Source organism: Prionailurus viverrinus, chromosome C2, assembly GCF_022837055.1.
Source record: "Prionailurus viverrinus isolate Anna chromosome C2, UM_Priviv_1.0, whole genome shotgun sequence".
Classification (NCBI taxonomy): Eukaryota; Metazoa; Chordata; class Mammalia; order Carnivora; family Felidae; genus Prionailurus; species Prionailurus viverrinus.
Genome location: NC_062569.1, coordinates 153,353,866 through 153,377,191, shown reverse-complemented (window position 1 = coordinate 153,377,191; position 23,326 = coordinate 153,353,866).

Sequence of the window (23,326 nt, the reverse complement as noted above, 5' to 3'; positions counted from 1 at the left end):
AATGCCGTTTCTTTCTCTGTGTCAATAAGAGATACCTTCCGAGCGGATGATTTCTGATTCAACACAGAAGTCATAGTTGGGGGAATATAGACCAGCGTTCCGCATACGAGCCGCGCTTAGCCATCGTGCCTCCGACCGCTACCACCCTAATGGCAAAGTCAAAAACAAAACCCAGCGGAGAGTGTCCTTGTTTACCTCCACTGCCAAGGGCTGGGAAGTCTGATTACTTTTTTTCTCAACTGTGTATATAAACATTCGTAAACATACTGCCGCGTGAACAGCCAACTCCTGTTTGTACTTTAAGTGGATTTAGTTTAACCGCTCCCCCTGTGTGCATCACTGTGCGTACCGATGAGTTCTTAGCTTAGACCACACCCAGCCCTCCTCAGCCTTCTCAGGGCTGCGTGTCCAGGGTCCCCGGGCAGCTGCACGTGACCTGCGTTGGAAGGAAAGACCAGTCGGGAGGGTGGTGCCTGGTGGGCACGGTGGGTTCTGGAGCTGGGCCCAGAGGAGGAGCTGAGGAAGGAAAGTGAGGATGGAACTGGGGGTGGCTCACAGGATGGGTGAGGCGCCCCCAGGGGCCCCCGAGCCGGGGGGTGGGGGGCAGAGGCAGGGGTGGGTTCTGGTTAGCTGGGGAGGATGGGCCCTGAGACCGTGTGTGGCTCAAGCTGGTGTCCGGGGAGGAGTTTTTCAGGAACTTTCTCATCCAGCTCATTGTTCCCCTCAAAGCAGTTTGGTGCATGAGTGCTGCACGGCCAGTGGCTCACTAGGTGGGGATTGCTCCTGGGGATGACAGATGGGGTTCCGTGAGCCTGGGCCTCGAGGACACTTGGCTTTGACCACGTCCTGCCTTCCGCATAAGGTTCCGTCCTTATTCCCCGATACGGAGATGAAAACTTTGAAGCTCAGAGAGCTCCCTGGATCTTCTCGGCCTCCCTTGGCATCTTGGGGCCAGGATTCCAGAAGAAAACGGACGTCTTCGCCAGCCTCGGCTCAGGAGCTAGATCACTCGGGACAGCCCCCTCTCCTTGATGCCCCTCGCTGCCTCCATCAAAGGGCAGTTGAACCAGACGCCCTTAGTCTCGTTAAATACTTCCAAGTGGTTTTCTCTCTCACAAGAACCGTCCCTGGGGGTGCCTGGCTGGCTCAGTTGGTGAAAGTGTCTGACTTTGCTTCGGGTCATGACCTCGTGGTTCGCGAGTTCGAGCCCCTAGTCGGGCTCTGCGCTGACAGTGTGGAGCCTGCTTGGGGTTCTCTCTCTGCCCCTCCCCAACTTAAGTGCGCACTCTCTCAAAATAAATAAGTAAACTTAATAAATAAATAAATAACTGTCCCTGCTCAGACAATTACTTCTCAAGGCATGTGGTATTGGTGACCTGCCTGCCTTCCCTTCACTTTCTCCAGGAAAAGCAACCATGTTAAGTCGTTTGGTAGGAAATAAACTGTGTCTGAGCAGGAAAGGATTCGCTGTCATTAGGAAGTTTTGAGTGGTGGGCCATGAAGAATCTCAGCAAAAAGGGCTTAAACCCTCAAATCCACATTGTCAGGCCCACAGGTAGCACTTCTGGAGTTCAGTGGCTCAGGGATGTCATCAGGGACTGGGGTCCCTTTCCTCTTTGGGGGTGAATGCCTTAGGCTTGTCCTCCTCTGGTCACAAAATGGTTGCTGCTGTACCAGCCATCACCTCAACACACTGCTGTTTGGAGGCAGACTGATTCCTCCTTAGTTGACTTTATCAAAGAGGAAAGGTTTTCTAGATACTCCAGGTTTCCTCCAGCCCATGGGCACACTCAGCCAGTCCATACCCCCTTACCGGGGTACTTGGTCCCCTGCGTGCTACCCACAGGCCAGGGGGCCATTCCTGAGGCTTGTCTGGGTTCCCATCTCCATGGCCCTTCCTTTTCTGAGCTGAGGGCTTGCAGCCTCCCTCCTTTGTGCCTGGGATGTTCTAGGGCTCCAGATATTGTCCTGGACAAGAGTCAGTGCTCTCCCTTGTCCTGTCCATGGAGACACGGCTCACATAGTACAGGTTATTTTTGACCTCATGTTCTCCTCCTACCTATGGCGTGGTCACCACAGGTGATAGGAAGGGGGATCTTCCCGTCCCCGGGAAGCATCTTGAGGATCTGACTCCTCTCCGCCTAGAACTTCGAAAGTCCTTCTTCTAGGTGACAGCAGGCTTTCAAGGGACAGTCCTGCTGAGCTGCGAACAGAAATGCCACTCAGCAGTCAGCGTTGAGGGAAGACTTTGTTATTAAGTGAAATAATGTGTGTAAAGCACATGAAGGGCGCCTGGCACGTAGGGAGTCCTCGGGGAGAAGTAGCCGATATCAGCTTCCTGTCACATCAGTCCTGCCGGAGCCCCTCCCCCGGCTTTCCCATGGGGCCAGGAGTCTGGGGGCTGAGGCTGGAGCCTGTGACCCTCCAGACCAGCCTCCCATGCTGGGGACTCTGTAATTCCCTCCCCAGTTGTCCCAAGACTGTTCTCAGGGTCTGCCCTCCCGAGGGCTGAGCTGTGGTAGTTGTGGCTCCTGAGGCCCAGGGGGTGGCTGTGGATAGGTTGTTTGTGACTGTAGCCCGGTGGGGGGGGGGGGGGGGGAGGAGGCGGTGGGGGGACATCCCAGGTGCCTGTGAGCTTCTTAGGGGGAGGGACACAGCTGAGTGGGGGGAAAGGGAGGATGGAGAGCCTCTGGTGGGGCAGCAGGCTGGAGGCAAGGGCCAGCAGATTCCAGAACTCCCCGGAGTCCAAGATTTCCAAATTCAACCCGGTTTTCCGGGTTGTGATAAGGTCTATTTACCGACTTGCAAGGGGCGGGACACTACTTAATGGTCTGTCACCTTGGTTCATTACTTTAAAGTATTTCCAAGTGTGGGGCGCCTGGGGGGCTCAGTCGTTTAATGGTCCGACGCTTGGTTTCTGTTCAGCTCATGATCTCACGGTCGGGGGTTCAAGCCCTGAGTCAGGCTCTGTGCTGACAGTATGGAGCCTGCTTGGGATTCTCTCTCCCTCTCTGCCCCTCTTTGCCTCTCTCTTTCTCTCTCTCAAAATAAATAAACTTAAAAAATACGTTAAAAAATATTGCAACATGTGGTTTGTAGCCCCCCACCCCCCTTGGTGCCACCAATTCTAGGGATGGGCCTGGTCGGGAGGGCGTTCCTAGGCTGGCGGTATGGTGCCTTAACCATCGACAGAGCGGTTTTAATTCTTACGGTTCAACTACTCCTGTTTAACTTTCAAAGCAGCCGAAGGCCAGGGATTCCTGCGATCCCCACCTGACAAGTGTTAAAGCCAATACATCATGCAGTTCAATCGTGCAGTTTAAATTTCTCTCCTGGGAGAGAAATGACCCAGGCACCGTGCACACGGGGCCAGGATGCATCCCACGCTGGCAGGACGCCGGTCTCTGCCTGTCCTAAGTAGCACGGTGGCTTTGTTTCCCCCCCGGATATGTTCTTGCACTTGCCATTCTCCGTGTGTTTCCAAAAGGTCTGGGACACACGCCCCTCCTAACAAATATCGGACAGTCAGGGAGAAAATTGCTACGGGGATATCTGTGCTCGGAGCCGTGCCAGGTCCTGCCACCGACAGAAAAGTGTAGGGCATGGTTCCTGCTCTCAGGGCAGTGAGGAGAACTGAGGAAGAAAAACATTCAAGGGCGCCTGGGTGGCTCAGCCGGTTAAGCGTCCAACTTCAGCTCAGGACATGATCTCACCGTTCCTGAGTTCGAGCCCCGTGTCAGGCTCTGCGCTGACAGCTTGGAGCCTGGAGGCTGTTTCGGATACTGTGCCTCCCTCTTTTCTGTGCCCCTCCCTCGCTCGTGCTCTCTCTCTCTCTCTCTCAACAGTAAATATTAAAAAAAAAAAATACTGAATGGGAGAGCACTCACTTTATTTTTAAAATATAATTTATTGTCAGGGTGCCTGGGTGGCTCAGTCGGTTAAGCGGCCGACTTCGGCTCAGGTCATGATCTCACAGTCCGTGAGTTCGAGCCCCACGTTGGGCTCTGTGCTGACAGCTCAGAGCCTGGAGCCTGTTTCGGATTCTGTGTCTCCCTCTCTCTGACCCTCCCCTGTTGATGCTCTGTCTCTCTCTGTCTCAAAAATAAATAAACGTTAAAAAAATTTTTTTTAAATATAATTGATTGTGAAATTGGCTTGCATATAACACCCAGTGGGAGAGCACTTACTTGAAAAAAACTTATTTCTCGGGGCCCCTGGGTGGTATTCTCCCTCTTTCTAAACAAAACCCAAAATACCTCCTCCAGGCCCCACAAAAAACAAAACTTATTTCTCATCAATTTTAATTAAAATATGTGGAGGTAATACATTCACCTGGTTCAAAATCAATAAACCACAAATGTCTTCCCCTCAACTCAAGTACAGTAAAACCTTGGTTTGCGAGCATAACTCATTCTGGGCACATGCTTGTTATTCAAAGCACTTGTATATCAAAGTGAATTTCCCCATAAGAAATAATGGAAATATTCATATAGAATGATTCATATGAAAATAATTACAATACTGGGGCGCCTGGGTGGCTCAGTCGGTTAAGCGTCCGACTTCGGCTCAGGTCATGATCTCGCGGTTCTTGAGTTTGAGCTCCACGTCAGGCTCTGTGCTGACCGCTCAGAGCCTGGAACCTGCTTCAGATTCTGTGTCTCCCCCTCTCTCAGCACCTCCCCTGCTTGCTCTCCGTCTCTCTCTCTGTCTCTCTCTCAAAAATGAATAAATGTTAAAAAAAAATGATTACAATAGTGTAATATAATGCAAAATGATAAAGTACAAAATATAAAGAAAAATAAATTAATCTGCAATTACTTTGAAAACCTTCGTGGCTGGTGTGAGGGAGACAAGAGAGAGGAGGGTTATTGTGTAGGACGACTTTCACTCTCACTAACGGAATCCCTGCTGTCTGTTGCCTCAGTGGAGTCTTTTTCTTTTTGTGCAACTTTAACAAGGAAATTATCCAATGAGCTAGAATGGAGCAAAGCACTCCTAAGCCCACTCTTGTATGGAAAAGCAAAGGACTGTCCGTAGGGGCTTTGAAGTGACAAAAAAATACACCAGTGCCTGTTGGGGGCACCTTCCAATGTTCTGAAAAATCACCGATTTCTGCCAAACGCCGAGGCCTGAGACTGAGCACCTGAGCTTGGGAGACAGTCACCCACAATCTTGCAGCGACAGAGAGAGAGACAGAGAGAGAGAGAGAGAGAGAGAGAAAGGAGAACCATTGGCTCAGCTGTGATCATGTGACCTTTGGTCTCACGTGCTACTCATGTTGTGAGACATCGCTTGTTTATCAAGCCACCATTTATTAGAAATGTTTGCTCGTCTTGCGGACTGGCAGAACAAGTTACTCCAAGGTTTTACCATATTCCAGCCATCCCGCTCCCTGCTCTGGAGGCAATCAGTCTCACTCACTCCTTCCAGAGATATTTGATGCATATATAACTCAATACAGATACATGTGCATTGTACACACACACACTTCTTCCTCTCCCTTTTGTATACGTGGTAAAACAATATGTCCTCTCTTATTTTTTAGCCTCCAAGGCTCTTTCTTTTTTAAAACAATTTTTAATGTTTATTTTTGAGATACAGAGGCAGAGTGTGAGCGGGGGAGGGGCAGGGAGAGAGAGGGAGACACAGAATCCGAAGCAGGCTCCAGGCTCTGAGCTGTCAGCACAGAGCCTGATGCGGGGCTTGAACTCACAGATGGTGAGATCATGACCTGAGCTGGAGTCAGAGGCTTAACTGACAGAGCCACCCAGGCTACTTCTCATTTATTTATTTATTTTTTACTTTATTTATTTTGAGAGAGAGGGAGAGACAGAGAGACCGGGGGGAGGGGCAGAGAGACAGAGAGAATCCCAAGCAGGCTCCAAGGTGTCAGTACAGAGCCCGACGCGGGGCTCCAACCCACGACCATGAGATCATGACCTGAACTGAAATTAAGAGTTGGACGCTCAACCAACTGACACCCAGGCGGCCCACAATAAGTCCTTTTTAAAAATCCTAGACTATTTTTTAGAGTGGTTTCAGGTTCACACCAAAATGGAGCCGAAGGTTTAGTGGTTTCTCGTATGGCCCCTGCCCCCTTCACTCACAGCCTCCCCCCACCATCAGCATCCCCCCTCCCATTGTGGTACATCTGTTACAATCGATGAACTTCCACTGGCTCACCATCCTCGCCCAGAGTTCCTAGTTTACGTGAGCTCCCTCTTGGGGGTGTGCGTGCTAGGGGTTTGGACAAACGTGTAATGAGGAATCCATCATGGTATAGTAACCTGCAGAACAGTTTCACTGTCCTAAAATTCCTGTAAAGGGCATATATTTTGATGCTACATTGTGTGGGAAGTTGACAGCAGGGGTTGGCACACTCTAAGAAAGCCAGAGGGTAAATAGCTTGGGCTTTGTGGGCCTGTGGGTTCTGCCAGAGCGGCTTGGCCTTGCAGCTGTAGAAAGAAAGCGGCCATAGGCGATGCGTAAGCGAATGAGCACGGGTGTGTTCTAATAAAACTTTATTACGAACACTGAAATTCAAATTTGATGAAATTTTAGCCTGTCATAAATATTGGTTTTCTTTTTGTTTGTTTTGTTTTGTTTTCTAATTTCAATTCAAGTTAGTTCGCATACAGTGTAGTCGTGGTTTCAGGAGTAGAACCCAGTGAAGCATCTCTTACATACGACACCCAGTGCCCATCCCGACAGGCGCCCTCCTTAATGCCCATCCCCCATCTAGCCCATCCCCCCCCCCACCTCCCCTCCAGCGACCCTCACTTTCTTCTCTGTATTTTAAGGGTCTCTTATGGTTCGCTTCCCTCTCTGTTTTCATCTTATTTTTCCTTCCCTTCCCCTATGGTCATCTGTTGAGTTTCTTAAACTCTACATACAGTGAAATCACCTGATATTTATCTTTCTCTGATGGACTTATGCTGAGTATAATACCCTCCAGTTCCATCCACGTTGTTGCAAATGGCAAGATTTCATTCTTTTTGATCACTGAGTAGTACTCCACTGTATGTATAAACCACATCTCCTTTATCCGTTCATCAGCTGATGGACATTGGGCTCTTTCCATACTTTGGCTGTTGTCGATAGCGCTGCTATAAACATAGGGTGCCTGTGCCCCTTCGAATCTGCATTTTTGTATCTTTGGATAAATACCTAACAGTGCAATTGCTGGGTCATAGGGTAGTTCTATTTTTAACTTTTTGAGGAACCTCCATACTCTTCTCCAGAGTGGCTGCACCAGTTTGCATTCCTACCAACAGCACGAAAGGGTTCCCCTTTCTCTGCATCCTTGCCAACATCTTTTGTTTTCTGTGTTGTTAATTTTAGCCATTCTGACAGGTGTGAGGTGGTATCTCAGTGTGGTTTTTGATTTGTATTTCCCTGATGGTCGGTGATGTTGAGCATCTTTTCATGTGTCTGTTAGCCTTCTGGATGTCTTCTTTGGAAAAGTGTCTATTCACGTTTTCTGCCCATTTCATCGCTGGATTATTTACAGTTGCACCAAAACCCATAAAATACCTGGGTAGGAATAAACCTCACTGAAGAGGTGACAGATCTGTACGCTGAAAACTATAGCAACATTGGTTTTTAAAAATTTTTTCCCCAACTGTTTAAAAATGTGACAACTCCAGGAAGTGCTGAGAGTGAAGGGAGAAGCAGTTGACCCAGTTTAGGGTGTCAGGGAGGTCTTCCTGGAGGAAGAGGCACTGAGCTGAGACAGGACAATTAAAAAAAAAAAAAGGAGCAACCAAGCTTACAAGCTTATTGGCCACACAAGAACAGGCAGCGAGCTGGATTTGACAGTGAGCTATAGTCGCCGACCCCTGGTCTGGAGCAGTCTCCTGAACTGTTTAGTAGAACAGAGTTACTTCATGGGCATGCAGGAAAATCCATCTGGGAACCGCTACAGACCCGGTATCCTTCTTAGAGGATCAGTGCGAATTAGCATGTTAAAGGCTCTGAGAAGTCCTGCAGTAAATAAAGTGCATAACAAGTTCATGCTGTTTAGTGCTGTTCCCAAACTGGTCATGGGAAACTTTCTCCTCCTCCGCTTCCTCGTCCTCCTTCTTTGCCACAGAAGATGTGTTCACTCCTGGTAGAACGGGTATTCTGAAGATCCCAAGTTGGGAAATGCTGGCCCAGAGGTCCAAAAGCTGTTGAGAACACAGTTTGGAAGCAATGCAAGGAGTCTAAGGAAGGTTTTGGAAGATCTGGGATTTCAGTCTGCCCAAATTCCTTCCTCCCTCCCTCCCTCCCTCCTTCCCCTCTTTCTTTCTTTCTTTCTTTCTTTCTTTCTTTCTTTCTTTCTTTCTTCCCTCCCTCCCTCCCTCCTTCCCTCCCTCCCTCCCTCCCTCCTTCCCTCTCCTTTTCTTTCTTTCTTTCTTTCTTTCTTTCTTTCTTTCTTTCTTTCTTTCCTTCCTTCCTTCCTTCCTTCCTTCCTTCCTTCCTTCCTTCTTTCCAGTGTGAGTGACAGGGGAGGGGCAAAGGGAGAGAGAGAGATAGAGAAAATCCCAAGCCATCTCCATGCCCAGGGTGGAGCCTGACGTGGGGCCCAAACTCACGAATCATGACATCATGGCCTGAGCAGAAACCAAGAATTGGATGCTCAACTGACTGAGCCACCCAGGTGCCCCTGCCCCACTTTCTTGAGTTCGACTTCAGAGGGAAGGATCCTCTGGGGGAAAAGCTGTTGCCGACCAGGCTTTAGAACCTCTAACATGCCGCTCTGCACAACAGACTTTTCCACCCCTCCCCCAGCCTGGTCCTCCCCGTGTCAGTCAGCAGCTGCTTGGATAGGACACAGGATTTGTCCTTGACCCTTCTTTGCACTCCACACCCAATTCATCAGCAAACGTCAACTCTACCTTCAAAACTTCCAACAGCCGCTTCTCACCCCCCACGCCAGTCCTCGAGGCTCCCCATAGCTAACTGCCCCCCCCCCCCCAGCTATTCCTGGCCAATGGTCTCCAGTGTCGGGGGGGGGGGAGGGGAAGAGGAAACGATTACACCTTTTATTTATATTTGCTGGTTTCCCATCCTTCATTCTATTCAATAATGTATGTATTGTACACGTTCTAATGTACGTAATATACGACTGAAACAGAATGTGTTTAGAAACAATGTGTGTGAGTCTGTGTGCGTGTGTGCGTGCGTGCAAGTATCTATGGAGGGAGAGCTGGAGAATTTGGGTTATTTTTGCATGCCACCTATCACATACACGTAGAATGAAGTCCAACTCCTTCCCCCAAAGAACAGCCAGAAATGAAGAAAATAGGAATAGCATTTGAAGGTACTGGAGAGTTAACACGGCTTGAAGACTTCTAGGGCCAAGATGTGGAAGACGGATGAACACAGAAAGGCAAGCCGGCCTGTGGGACCACTAGGTGTCTTTTTCGCAGAAGGGGAAAGAAGCTGACAGAGCTCTTGGTAGAGGACGGGATGGGGGTGGACGAGCATTGGACTTCAGGGCCCGTCTGGAGCTGGATGTCCTGGACGTCCCCACAAGCCCAGAGTACTTGGTGCGGGAGAACCACACGGGGCTGTGCTCTAAGAGGAAGGGGTGCCAATGCATAGACTGGCCCTTGTGAGGAATGAGGCCCAGCTTTGGACCGTTTCAATCCCACATCAGATTAAGGAGATTAGGGATTGTCGGCATCCGTAGTGGCCTGCCGTAAGTAAATGCACTTTCTCTCTGCAACAAGGACACTTCCCTAGATCTCTGTGTTTTTCGTAGCCAACGTGTGACATTCAGTCAAAATCTCCTGGTACATGTGGAGGCAAGACAGCAATACCTAGAGAGAGAGATAGAGAGAGAGAGAGAGAGAGAGAGAGGAGAGGTGAAAGAAACATAGCAGCAGGGAATCCAAAAAAACAGACTTAAGATAATAACTATGCTTAACATAGTCAAGGAAATATATATGAGTGGAAACTTTTGGCAGAGAATTAGAAGCTATAAAGAGAAACAAAAGAGAATCTTGGAAATGAAAAATACTATAGCAAATTAAGACCTGAAGGCTTTATCCACAGATTAGATGCAGCTGAGGAGAAGGTTAGTGACGTAGGACAAGGAAAATATCTGGAAGGAAATGCAGACAGAGGAAAGCAGGAGAGAGGCAGCGACAGAAGCATGTAGAGAAAACGTCTGACACTCAAATACTGGAAGTTCCAGAAGGAGACAAGCAAGAAAATGAAGCAGAAGTAAGAGTTGAAGAGATAGTAACTAAAACAAATTCCAAACCACGTAGGAAAGCACATGTCCCGTAGGGACCCTGAACGCCAAGCCAGATAAATATGAAAGAAAACCGCGTCTAAGCGCATCATGGTGAGAACTGCTGACCCCCACAGACAAAGGGAAACCTCAGAAGAACCAAATCCAAGTTCCCTACAACAGTCAACCAAGACTGCACGGGTGGGTGCCCCTTATCCTGCACCACCCGGCACCTGGTTTATTCTAGTATTCTGTCCTCCACTTTCAGTGAGATGCAATTGACCTACAGCATCGTGATAGTCCAAGGTGCACAACATAATGATCTGACATTTGCATATATTGCAAAATGCAATCCGCCTAGTTAATACCCATCACCTCCCATAGTCACAATTCTTTTTCTTGTGTGAAAACTTTTAAGGTCTACTCTGTTGGCAACTTTAAATATATAATACAGTATAATTAACTACAGCCACCATTCCGTATACTACACCCCAGGACTTATTTCTGTTACGACTGTGAGTTTCTACCTTTTGACCCCCTTCACCCGTTATACTCACCTCCAATCCCTTGCCTTTGGGAACCAACAGATCTGTTCTCTGTATCTGTGAGTTTCGATTATTTAGTTTCCATTATAAATGAGTACCTAGAGTATTTGTCTTTGTCTGACTTATTTCACTTCGTATATGCCCTCAGTGCTCATTAATGTTGTCACAAATGGTAAGATTTCCTTCTTTCTTATGGCCGAATATTCCATTATGTATATAATATAATAATTATATAATAATTATTAAATATATAATTATTATATAATAATTATTAAATATATAACATAATATTATACATAATGTATTATATGATATATAACAGCTAATATTATATATTATATTGTATACATTATATTATAATACATTATATATATTATATGTTATATTATTCATATTATAGATTATATATAATTATATTATTATATAATAAATTATATGATATAATAATTCCATTATACACACACACACACACACCACATTTTCTTTATCCATTCACCTATTGGTGGACACTCAGGCTGTTCCCATGTCTTGGCTGTTGTAAATAATATCGCACTGGAGTCGAATGCTCTACCGCTGAGCCATACCCCCAATAATACCGCACTGAACACTGCACATATCTTTTTGAGGTGGTGATTTGGATACATAACCAGAAGTAGAATTGCTAGACCATGTAGAAGGGTCCCTTTTCTTTTTTCTTTTTTTTAAATATAATTTATGGTCAAATTGGTTTCCATACAACACCCAGTGCTCATCCCGACAGGTGCCCTCCTCGATGCCCATCCCCCACTTTCCCCCCTCCCCCACCCCCCATCCACCCCCAGTTTGTTCTCAGTGTTTAAGAGTCTCGTGTGGTTTGGAGAGGTCCCTTTTCTCCACATCCTGACCGACACTAGCTTTCTTTTGTCTTTTTGGTGCTAGCCATCCTGACAGGTGGGAGATGCTAGCCTTCTCGAGTAGATGTTCCTTGAACACAACAAGTTTTCCCCAAGTATGGACTTCTGTTCCCTCTGCCCGGAAAGTTCTTCCCAGGTATTTGTCTGGCTTCTTGTCTCACATCACCCAAGTCTCTGCTCAAGCATCACCTCTTAAGAGAGGCTTTCTCCGACTTCTGTAAGAATCCCTTGCCCGCCTGCCCATTGTCCTCTCTCTGCTTCCATGGTGCTCTTTTTCTTCACTATCGGACGTGTGCTTCTGTGTTATTTGGTCCCTGTCAATAGAACGGGAGCCCCAAGAGAGCAGGACCTTGTCTCGTTTGCCCCTGTATTGAACAGACTTAGCACTTAGCACAGTGCCTGGCCTGGAGTTAGCCTTGATAAATATTGTCCGAGGCATTAATGAATGAAAGAATGAATGATTGAAGGCTTGGTACTTGCTAGGCGCTGTAGGCATAGGAAAGATTCTAAGTCATCCTCCACACAGGAAGACGGGCACTTTGTTCTGATGAATCGGGGCACTTCTTCAGGGGTGGGCCACCTCCTCATCAGGTGGCGTCCGTCCCCAGGTTACCAAGGAAAATCATTTCTCATGGGCAGTAGGAGACTGCCGTTCCCATCTCTACAAAGGCAAACCAGTAAAACGCCTTCTGGAAAAGTCAGGCTCCTTTTCAGGAAGCCGACGTTTGCTCTGGCTAGGAGTATGTGTTTCGTGATTTTTGTAGTCTAACTTAGGAAACTTTATGACAGCCAATTAATCTATTTTAAAAGACCCGGTCAATGCAATTGAGACTTTTTTCCTGAGATAATTGAGATGAAGCTTGAAAGAGATTAAAAAAAATTGTTTTTTAAAGCCTTTTTATTTATTGACCAGCTAAAGGCAAAGCCATCTGTTCCCATAATGATTGTCTTGGGGGGAAAGCTGTAAAGGTGCCAACCAGGATATATCCTTGTAAAATGGCCACCAAGATCCTGCATCGCCATTCCTTCTGTCACTCTCTTGCTTTTTTGGCTACCCTTGGGTAACCAAGGACTAAGTGAGCCCACGTGTTTGCGGGTGTCACTGGATAAGGTCCTGGGGTGAGCAGAAGCACTCAGGGTTCATGGTGCGAATATCTGATTTGTTAGATGCGAGTTTCCTGCAGACAGAGATGGTGGTGAGGCCAAATTTCCTCTTGGGGTGACTTTTGACCCCGTTCTTTCCTAGGGGTAACAGATGCGCAGGGCCTTCCTCTGGTTGCTGGGTCAGTTTACACAAAGAATGATGAAGCGGGGCCCTGCTGCTGGAAAACCCAAGGCCGCTTTTGGGCTGACGTGTGCCGTGTTGGCCTCTAATCAACGACTCTGGTGTCCACCAGGCACGAGGACTTTGCAGATTTCTGAGACCTAAGTTGGGGACGGTAACGTGGGGGTATGATCCACACGGGTCTCCCACCGAGCTTTCTAGGGCCTGCATGCCAAAGTGGGATTTAAAACCTGTGCGTCATGCGATGCACGGTGCCGGCCTCCCGTGCGCCCTCCCTGAGAGGCCTTTCTTCCCTCCGGACGGTTGAACGAAACCCTCGTCTGTCACGCTGTCCCCTTTGATCTCCCTTGCAGGTTTCAGACGGAGACAGGGTTTGTACTGCGGATCATTTTCACTCTGCAAATAGGTGTGCAGGAGATCCGCTGGCAGCGTAATGTCAGAAACACTTTAATTCCTGAGCCCTGGCTTAGGTGAATGTGGAAAATCTCCAGACAGTGCTGTGTTAGATTTTCACCCCAGTTACGGGGGGCCGGGCGGTTAGCACGGACACCGTAATTAGGGGAGACATTGTGGGCTGTCACTGACGGCTCTCCTCCCCGGCGTAATGACCAGCTGGCCCCAGTGCAAAACAGGCCGACTCTTGGGCTTCTGATGAAAACCAGATGCAAGTGTGGCCGCGTAACTGCAGGCAATCTCGTGCCCAGGACGGGGCTCCTGCCCAGGAGGGCACTTGGGGGAAAGGCAGGCTTGATCTGGGTTTGGTCCTTAAATGGGGATGATTCTCTCATCAGCGCTTTGAGATGCTGACAAAGGCCTCCAGTTTTTTGTCCAAGAAACCCCGCCCGCCACTTTTGCACGTTTGACACTTCCTCACTCAGGAAGTGAGGGGATGGCACAGAGCTGGTTCCTGCCTTTGCTCTCGGCATGATGGGCCTTATCAAGCCCATGGGGACACGGGTCCCCGTGTGGACCTCGGACACCAGCAGGGGGACACATCTACAGTACTGGAAGGCATCCGGGCCACAGGCGTGCCCAGGACCCTGTTGCAAGAAAGGAAAACAGCACATTCATGTTTATTGCTTAAAATCTGGGCCTCATGGGGCTGCTTTGGGTCCCCTCAAAGTTCACTTCCTTGCCCGACTGTTTTTCTCACTTCCCTAATATCTTGTCAAGGCCGTAGGAACAGGAACAAATTGTTTCTTGCCAAAGGTCATCTTTTGAGAAAGCGCATTTGGCTTTCAAAAGCACCAGGATTCCCGGGCTCCGCGGACAAATGCGTGGACCAAGGGAACTTTTGAGTTGGACGATTCAGGCGAAGAAAGCAGACACTAGGCAGGCTTGGGAGTAGAGACAGGACTGAGTGTAAACAAGGCAGAGGGGGCCCGAGTTCTCCGAGAGGAAGACGGAGCCGACCGAGAGCCTGAGACAGGCGCAGGGGCAGGGGGGCCAGGGAGGGAAGATGCTGAAATCAGGAAAGATTTCGATGGTCTCGATGTTTACCATGATGGCATCAGGTTAAGGTGGTGGGTCCCGTCTCTTCCGACTGCTCTAGTGAGTGGGCCAACTGACCCATAACAAGGGTTTCACTTGCTTTTTGGAGCACGGTCCTCTTGGGGACCATGTCTTGACCTGACTTTTAAAGGAACTCCCTCGGACAGGCCAGGGCCTCTCTGGGGAGAATGGGGGCAACCCCACAGCTTGTAAATGTCTCTGTGGCTTCACAGGCACCGGTTGCCCTGATTTACCAGCCTCCCCTTTCCTCCCTCCTCCCTCCATGGCTCCCATGCTCCAGCTGATGAGGTTCCTGGCATGTACCAGATAAATCTTGTCCCTGTAGCCACCTTTTCCTTGTCTGGAATGCCCTCACTTCCCTCCTCACTCTGCAGTGCCAACCACATTCATTGGGCACAGTCCAAAGACCAGTGTCCTATCCCCCGCTGGGGGAGCCATAGCTCAGTTCTCCAGTCACCAGAGTGAGCATGGTCTTCCCTTCTGCCGGGAGAGCACTTATGAGCCAGCCTTGATCTTTGCATCTACCTGGCATTCAGGTGACGCCCAGCTACCCAGAGATCAGCAGGGCCTTCTTTGCTTCCCTCCAAACAAGTGGAAACAACAGGTGTTTAATCCATGCCAGTTAGAAGAATGAATGGGTTTTGTGGTGGGATCCTCTTTCAGATTTTCAAGAAACCAAGAGTTCATCTTCAAAAAAGAGTAGCTGAAGACTGACAAAAAAGAAATATCTAGGAGGTTCAGTTGTAATACCAGAAACAGCAGGTGACCCATATTCTGGCTGAAGAGATGAGGTTTTGAGGATTCTGAGTCCAAAGAAGCCTACAATCAAAGCCTTCAATTCACCCATCACCATGCATCCATCTATCCATCCATCCACCTATTCATTTCTCCACCCACCCATCCACTCATCTACCCACCCATCCACCCTTCCACCCACCCATCTATCCACCATCCATCCACTCACCCACCCATCCACCCACCCATCCACTCATCTACCCACCCATCCACCCTTCCATCCACCCATCTATCCACCATCCATCCACCCATCACCCTTCCACCCACCCATCTATCCACCATCCACTCATGTAGCTGCTTTCCTTTATTTTCCCCAAGTACTGATGGGGATACGAAGACAAATAAAACAAAATTCCAGACTTGAGAAGCAGCTTTTTTTTTTTCCTTCAGAGATAATCATGGCCATGCGAATGATTATTAAGGAAGCGATTCTAAACAAAATTTGGAAAGTAAAGAATGGCTACCTGCGAATCAGGGTATCCCTGGATGGAATGTTATCCTGCCATAAAAATGATGACTGCTATGGGTAGGCCACAATATAAATGAGAGTATGATGTAATATGAAGTGAAAATGTGTATATGGCATTTGAAATAAATGTATTCGAGGAATAAAAGTCTGGAAGGAAATAGAAAAAAATGTGAACAGTGGCTCTAGCAGGGAGAATATGGGTGACACTTTCTGCTGCCGTATGTCGCCCAAGGTTTCCAGACTCAGCCCGTTCTCTCTGCACTGTTCCTTCTCAATGAGTAGGATGCTTGCACAGACTTCCTGCCACGTTGTCCACACTTTCTTGGACCACTTGAATCTATAGCAGTAGAGTGTGCTTCATATAACTGGAAAGCTATGCTGTCGTTCTGTGATGGAAAAAAAGATTACGTGTGTGTGTGTGTGTGTGTGTGTGTGTGTGTAGAAAACAAATACGTAAAATAACATTTTAAATGCCCACATACACATATAAACCCACATGTACATACGCACACATGTACATATAAGCATGTATATACATACTCTTTTAATTTTTTTCCCAGATGTTTCTGTCTTGTTTCCAACCAGATTAAACCTGGGTGGGCTCTATTGCTGGGTCTCTGCAGCCCCCTGTTGGGAGCCTGGACCGGAGCCCAAACACTTGAAGTCAATCACTGGAAAGTGCGTCTCCTCCCTCGGTGGCCACACTGAAGGATCAGCCCTCCAGTTTCTTCCTTTGGGAGAAATTATTAAAAGGACTGTTTATAAGCATTAATGTGAGCGCGCCTATTTCTACCGGGCGAATCAAGCTTTCCTTGGCTGATATTAGCTCCCAGTGTTTATCTGGGCTTCAAATCCTTTGCAATTTAATATTGCATGTGACAGTCTCCCCACGGGCATTTCTCACCGTGTGTCTCTTGAATTCTCATTTAATCTGCCGTCATTCCCCGACTGGTGGTCCTGTGCTTTAAATTACCTCTCCCCTTTCACTCCTGGAGTTTATACTGCAATGGATGTGATGCGTTTTTGTTGGCGGCCTCGCACAGAGTGAGATTTTGAAGGATCTCTGCATGCTCTAAAGGCATTTGTAAGTGGTTCCACCACTTGGAAAAGACAGTGACTTCTCTGGAAACCGAGGTCTGAGGTTACTTTTTTGCAGCTGGCTCAACCCTCAGTACCTTCCGATCTGGCCAGTAAGAGCTCTGAAGGCGCTCTTCTGGGACCCCCTCCAACTGCAAACCCACCCAGGTGGGGAGTGATCTTGGGTCTCACACTATGGGCCGGCCTGGGGAGGTATCTCACCTTCAACCTTTCCCTGGGCTGGTGTTAATACTCAGCACGGGGCACAGCTCACTTGCCGAGTCCAAACTCAGGCTGCAAAGAGCCATCATTGTTTTATATGAATGATCTCCTTTAATCTGAGAAAGCAGAGTAACTGCCTGGGGTCACACAGGAAGGTGTACAGCTGGCCCTGCTGGGTCCGCGCCCATGGCGTGAGGGACTCCAGCACCCTCGGTTAATATACCGCTGGCTTTATTTAGAGATAAATGCCAAGGACGAAGAGAAGCAGTGGAAAATCACCTGCCAGAGAAGCTCTGCTGGTTGACGAAAAAGGCGCCCAGCTTTTAGATTGGAAAGGATACGGGGCGCCTGAGTGTCTGACTCTGGATCAGGTCGTGATCTCACGGTTTGTGAGTTCAAGCCCTGCGTCGGGCTCTGTGCTGACAGCTCATAGCCCAGAGCCTGCTTCGGATTCTGTGTCTCCCTCTCTCTCTGTCCCTCCCCGCTCTCTCTCTCTCTCTCTCAAAAATAAATACACATTAGAAAAATTCAGATTGAGAAAATTAACCAGGACATGGGAATAACACACAAACGTCTCCCAGCAGAGAGGGGCGCTTAGGACAACTTCAAAAGGGGATAGATTTAAAGAATGTAATTACTTTATGCTCATGAGGACTTGACGAAGGGGGTGGCTGACACCTGGAGGTGCCATCAGGAGGGCCATTTTGTGGTTCCGTGTGGCATTGTGTGTCCGCTCCCTCATGGGCCTTGTGCTAATGGCGTTTATGGCTCACATTGGTTAAGGCCGCCTGTGACGTAATGTTCTTACCTGCTGTCACACTGGGGCTGCGTGTACTGCCCTTACAGTGCTGCTGTCCACCTCTCTTGGGCAAGGGAAGAAATCCACGCTGCCCTTTGCATCGGATGACATTGCATTTTTTTTTTGGTAAATATGATTTTGCTCCTCTAGTGTTGAATCATGTTGAGATTCTAATCGAACAGGCCAGAAGTGGCCGTCTTCATATGTGTGATTTATTGTTCACGTCCAAGGCTTTCAGAAGTGCAAAGTCCCTTGGGGGCAGAGAAGGCACAGAGCTGTAACTGGTGAGTTTGGCTCTCTCTTGCTCCCTGCCGCTCAGTAGAACTTGGTGGGAGGCCCTGCGCCTTCGTGGGCAGCCATGCCCCGGGACCCCCATCCTGCCGTCGACACCGTGCGTCACCTGGTGCGGACATCCTTTTAGAGACGCGTGCACATGCTGTGAGCACTTCGGAAAAGAAAGCAGTGACAAGCCATAGCTTTCTGCATCTCCCTGTGAGTACGGTTTGTCAGACAATAGAGCCAGCTTCCCATTCATTTACTCATGCTCGAACTGACGTATTTCTAATACCAGGAAAAGGGAACTCATGTTCCTTGGTAGCCCCAAAGAGGAAGTGAAACAAATGAGCAAAACAATTCCATTCAAGAAGAAAACCCCAGAAATACTTAGAGAAAATATGACTTGCACCTCCAGCAAATAGGCCCCTGAATTAAGGACAGTGCTCAGCAGCGGACTCTGGGAAGGCTTTTTAAGAATGAGATGAGGAAATGAGGAGTCACCCTGGGTTCCTTGGGTGGAGGGTTGGCCTTGCTCTTTGTGTTGGCGATGACCCCCTGCTGAACGGATTCTCCACAGAAGGCCTGTGGCTCATGGTTGGAAAGCTGCGCACTGGCCAACTGACTTTGTTTTATTTTGTTCTATTTTTAAGTTTTTACCAAAATTCCAGTTAGTTAACCAGAGTGTGATACTCATTTCAGGTATACAATGTGGTGATTCAACACGTCCGCACATCACCCAGGGCTCATCAGGGCAGGTGCACCCCTCCATCCTCCCCCCCCCCCCCCCCCCCGAGGCCCCCGGCTCCCCTCCCACCTCCCCTCTGGTGACCAGCAGTGTGTTCTCTAGAGTTAAGAGTCTGTTTTTGGGTTTCTCTCTCTCTTTTTTCCCCTTTGCCAACTGACTTTAAGAAGAAGAGGAGGTAAGTTTATTCATGAGCTGGTCTGCCTTGTACATGCCTTCAAATGAGGTCGTGGCTTTGCTTATTCAGTTTGGTTCAAGACAGGCAGCCTGCTGTTTCTATCGCTCTCTGCTCCTTCCGAAACGGGCCCGCCCTTCCCACTGGTCTCCTCGCCTGGACAGGGCCCCTGTTTACCTGCAGAAACAGCGCTTCCTAAATGCATGTTGGTCAATTTCCACACACATGGGGGAAGAGAAAGGGAGATGAGGACAGGGATCTCGGCCCTGTCTTTGTCCTTTGATAGCTCCTGAGGGTTTTCTCAGGGCGACCAGGAAGGTGGGTGAAATCATTTGCCAATACACTGGCAGGTGGGGTACACTTGTCTGGCGGCCCCGTCTCCTTGTCCTGCCTCATTTGGCGTTGACTGTGGGAGACACAGCCGGTGGCAATCTTTGTGAAAGACACCGTTCACACGGGACTATTGCTGTCACCACGGTGTCACGGCTACAGGCAAGTCTTGGCCTGGGCCCGTGTGTGGGTGCCGAAGGGGCACTGTGAGGCAACGAGGCAGGAGGGGGCCATGAGGAAGTACTCACGGGCCTTCCACTGTGCCTGGGGATATGCCGTTCTTGACCACCGCTGGAGTCGAAGCGTTTGAAGACTTACCTGGGAACAAACCACATCTTCATTTGTGCTGACCTCTACCTGTAGACAAATGGAGTATCCCCTTCCAGGGCAGGGTAAGTAGCACACAGCAGTGTGTCCTTCCCGTCACGTTGTCTTCACAGAGACCCCACGTAACTGCGAATTGTGTTACAGTAGTTCCAGACTCCTAGAAAACACGGCCGAGGCTCCTCACTCCTTCAGAATGTCGGCGTCCTCGGATGCCCTGCTGGCCTTTGATATCCAATGTGTTAAAGAAGCATATCTTAGAGCCTGGAGCCTGCTTCCGATTCTGTGTCTCCCTCTCTCTCTGCCCCTCCCCCGTTCATGCTCTGTCTCTCTCTGTCCCAAAAATAAATAAACGTTGAAAAAAAAATTTTTTTAAAAAAAGGAGCATATCTGCTTTGATACCAAGAACTGTTTTGATGGCCCAGAATGTTCCACTATCATTGGTTTTCTTTGCAACCCTATGTGATCTTTTTTTAAATAAAAAACTTTTTTTAATGTTTATTTTTGAGAAAGAGTGCACAAGTGAGTGGGGGAGGGGCAGAGAGAGAGGGAGACACAGAATCGGAAGCAGGCCCCAGGCTCCGAGCTGTCAGCACAGAGCCCCATGTGGGGTTGAACCCATTAACCTGAAGATCATGACCTGAGCCGAAGTTGGACGCTTAACCGACAGAGCCACCCAGGCGCCCCACAATCCTATGTGTTTTATTTCATGTATTTGAAAGCACTCTTCTGGGAAGGGAACTTCCCCACGTGGCTTCCCCACGTGGCTGCACAAGATCAGGAGCTTGGACACAGACAGTCTTCCCCTTTCCTTTGGCCTCAACACCCATGTTGCTCTTGTCACAGAAACTCTGGGGATGCTGAGGAATCAGCATTAAGTCGGGGGCATCGCCCCCCCAGGCCAGGCTGGCAACACCCCTGTGGCCTAGCGGGTCTGAGGCTCGGTCAGCATGGGGACCAGGCGCCCTGGGACTGGGTGAAAGTCTAGCCCAGATCTGGTTTTTCTTTGGTTTCTGCTCAAGCACTGTGCTTTGATCTCAGACCATTCCAACAGGGATGATTTTTTTGATGATTGTTGGGTTCCTAAGTCTCCTCCACGGGGACGTTCCTGGAGACCCTGGAGTCCATGATGCGTGGAAGTTTTCTTTCTTTTTAACTTTATTTGAAGAAAGCTATTTTGTTATGAAAGTATTAACGTTGTTGATTGTAGGAAATGGATCTATTAAGAGGCAAAACTTCAACACAACTTTCTGCTGCTGGAATATGCTGCTAAAGATTTGGGGTTGATCTTTGGATACTCGAAAAGACCTCAGTCTGTGGACTGCTTGTAACCAGCTTCTCCTGCTTAGCGGTTTATTATGAGCATCTTCCCATGAGAACATGTGTTGGTCCACTGTTTCTTCAATACGACCTACTTTCTCAGTGTGTGGAATTAATTTGTATCCCTAATGCAGTTCTTCAACCTGCTGGGGTTCCTACAGTGATTCTTCTGATGTTATAAATGATGCCCATCTTGTGTTCATGAATCAATTTTTATTTAGCTCAGAAGATTTGTCACTTAATCTATAAAGGAGTCTCCTTCCTCCCTCCTTCCCTCCCCCCCTCCTCTCTCCTCTCCTTCCCCTCTCTCTTTTTCTTGCTTTTACTGAAGTATCATTGCCAGGAGGCTTTTTGTTTTTTACTGGCGATACTAACTATGAGACATAAAAATTAAAATAAAAATGGAAGCTTTCAAGTAACCAGCTGGGGTAGTTGCCTACTCATGAATGAATTTGGTCACCACTGACAACTCCCTCTGTGGCCCAGGAACCAGCGGATGCCAGGGGAACTGCCTTCCCTGGTCCCTCCCCCGACTGAGTGGGAGAGGAGGAGGGCAGAGTGGGAGGAGGTCAGTGTCCACGGGCCTCGCTGTGAGGGAGGAGAGGAAGGGAGAGTGGATCTGTCTGAGCCAGGCTGTGTATGGACCCATGAGTCAACTTCCTGAAAAGGTGGGGCGCGGTGGGTGTTGTGCTGAGTGCAGAAACTTCTAGAACCCAAGGCTTTGTCTCTAATTAGAGCTAAGACCTTAGGTCTAACATGACCGCTCATGGCCTCTCACTGAGCACCCACTTTCTCTGAGTCTGGTTCGTTTTACGGATCAAAATAGCTACTTTTGGTAAAAATGCTAAGAACAGCTTATTTCAGTATAAAATGAGAGCAGTGCTATTGTTATTAATGGGAGCTAAAATCTAGTCCCTGTTGTAAGTGACCACATCGTTGCTTAATACAAACAACGTTGCCCTCCTGAGTTGCCACTGGAAGAGGCCCCTTCTGGAAGTTTCCTTGCCCCTGGATGCCTGCTGAGGACATGTGACACACCCACTTTGACCTCCAGGGACCCTCCTCTTCCACCCACCCTTACCCTTGGGCCAAAGATCCCAAGACAAAGCCAGGGACCAGGGTCTCAGGTCGAGGCACTGGGACCTGCCATGGTGAACAATGTTGCTGACCCAGCAGATCTCAGGAGCAGGCTGCAGGCTGGAGGGCTTCGTTCATCTCAGGAAGACGTCTGGGTGCCCTGTCCCCTCCACCTTCAAAGGACCAGTGCCAGCCTCTGGGGTCCGCACAGGAGTATGAGCTCGGGGCCCGTCAGGGGGCATTGTTGGAATCTTAACCCCAGGACCTCAAAGGGGACTTGATTTGGAATATGGTCTTTACAGAGCTAATCGAGTTCAAATGGGCTCATTAGGGTGGCTCTTATCCGGTGGGACTGTGTCCTTATAAATAGGAGACATGTGGACACAGACACGTGGGGAGATTCAGGCAGAGATGCGGTGATGCTTTTACATGCTGAGGAACCCCAAAGATCACCAGCAACCCCGAGAAGCCGGGGGAGAGGATGTAGCGGGGCCTCCTTCCCTGACTTCGGGAGCAACCAGCCCTGCCCATATCTTGAGCTCAGGCTTCTGGCCTCCAGAGCCCAAGATAGTCAGTTTCTCTGTACACTTCTCAGTCTGTGGGCACCTTCCTGGGGTGGCCTCCCAGGAAACCCGATTGGAGCTGCTTTCTCGGCATGTCTGTTTGCTTCCAGGCATCATTTGTCTGGGAGCATCTCAAAAACCAAAGAGAGAACCCCACAGAAACCGACCGACCACAGAGCAGCAGCAACAAACAAAGAAATAACAGCTCGACTCCTTCTGGATCCGGGTTCCGGCAGGGGAAGTGGCCAGTAGAGGGGCTCTCTGTCCAGTTGGTGAGGCCGCTCAGCTCAGCCAAAGCTGCAGGAAGTTCAGCAAAGAAAGGCCCTGGAGCGGTGATCTGTGTTTGTTGGGCCGATTAAGGGCCAGATCTCTGGTGTCCGCCATATGGACACAGCCAAGCTTTGCTTTCAAAAGGCCTTGAGATTTTGGCAGTCATGGTTGCACATTAGAATCACCTTGGGAGCATTTAAAAAAGTGCCCACGACAGAGCCCTGCACAGACCAATGAATCAGAATCTCTGGGGGAGGGGCCAGATATCAGTGTTTCACAAAGTGGATTCAAGCGCGAAGCAGGCTTGGGGGACAGTGGTTCAGGAGGTGTGTCTAGTGTTCTAGATCCTGCCGGTGTCCCAGATCCCCTCTCCCCCACCCCCACCCCCGGCTTGTCCTTGCCGCACCTGACAGTTACCTGGTGGGTTCGT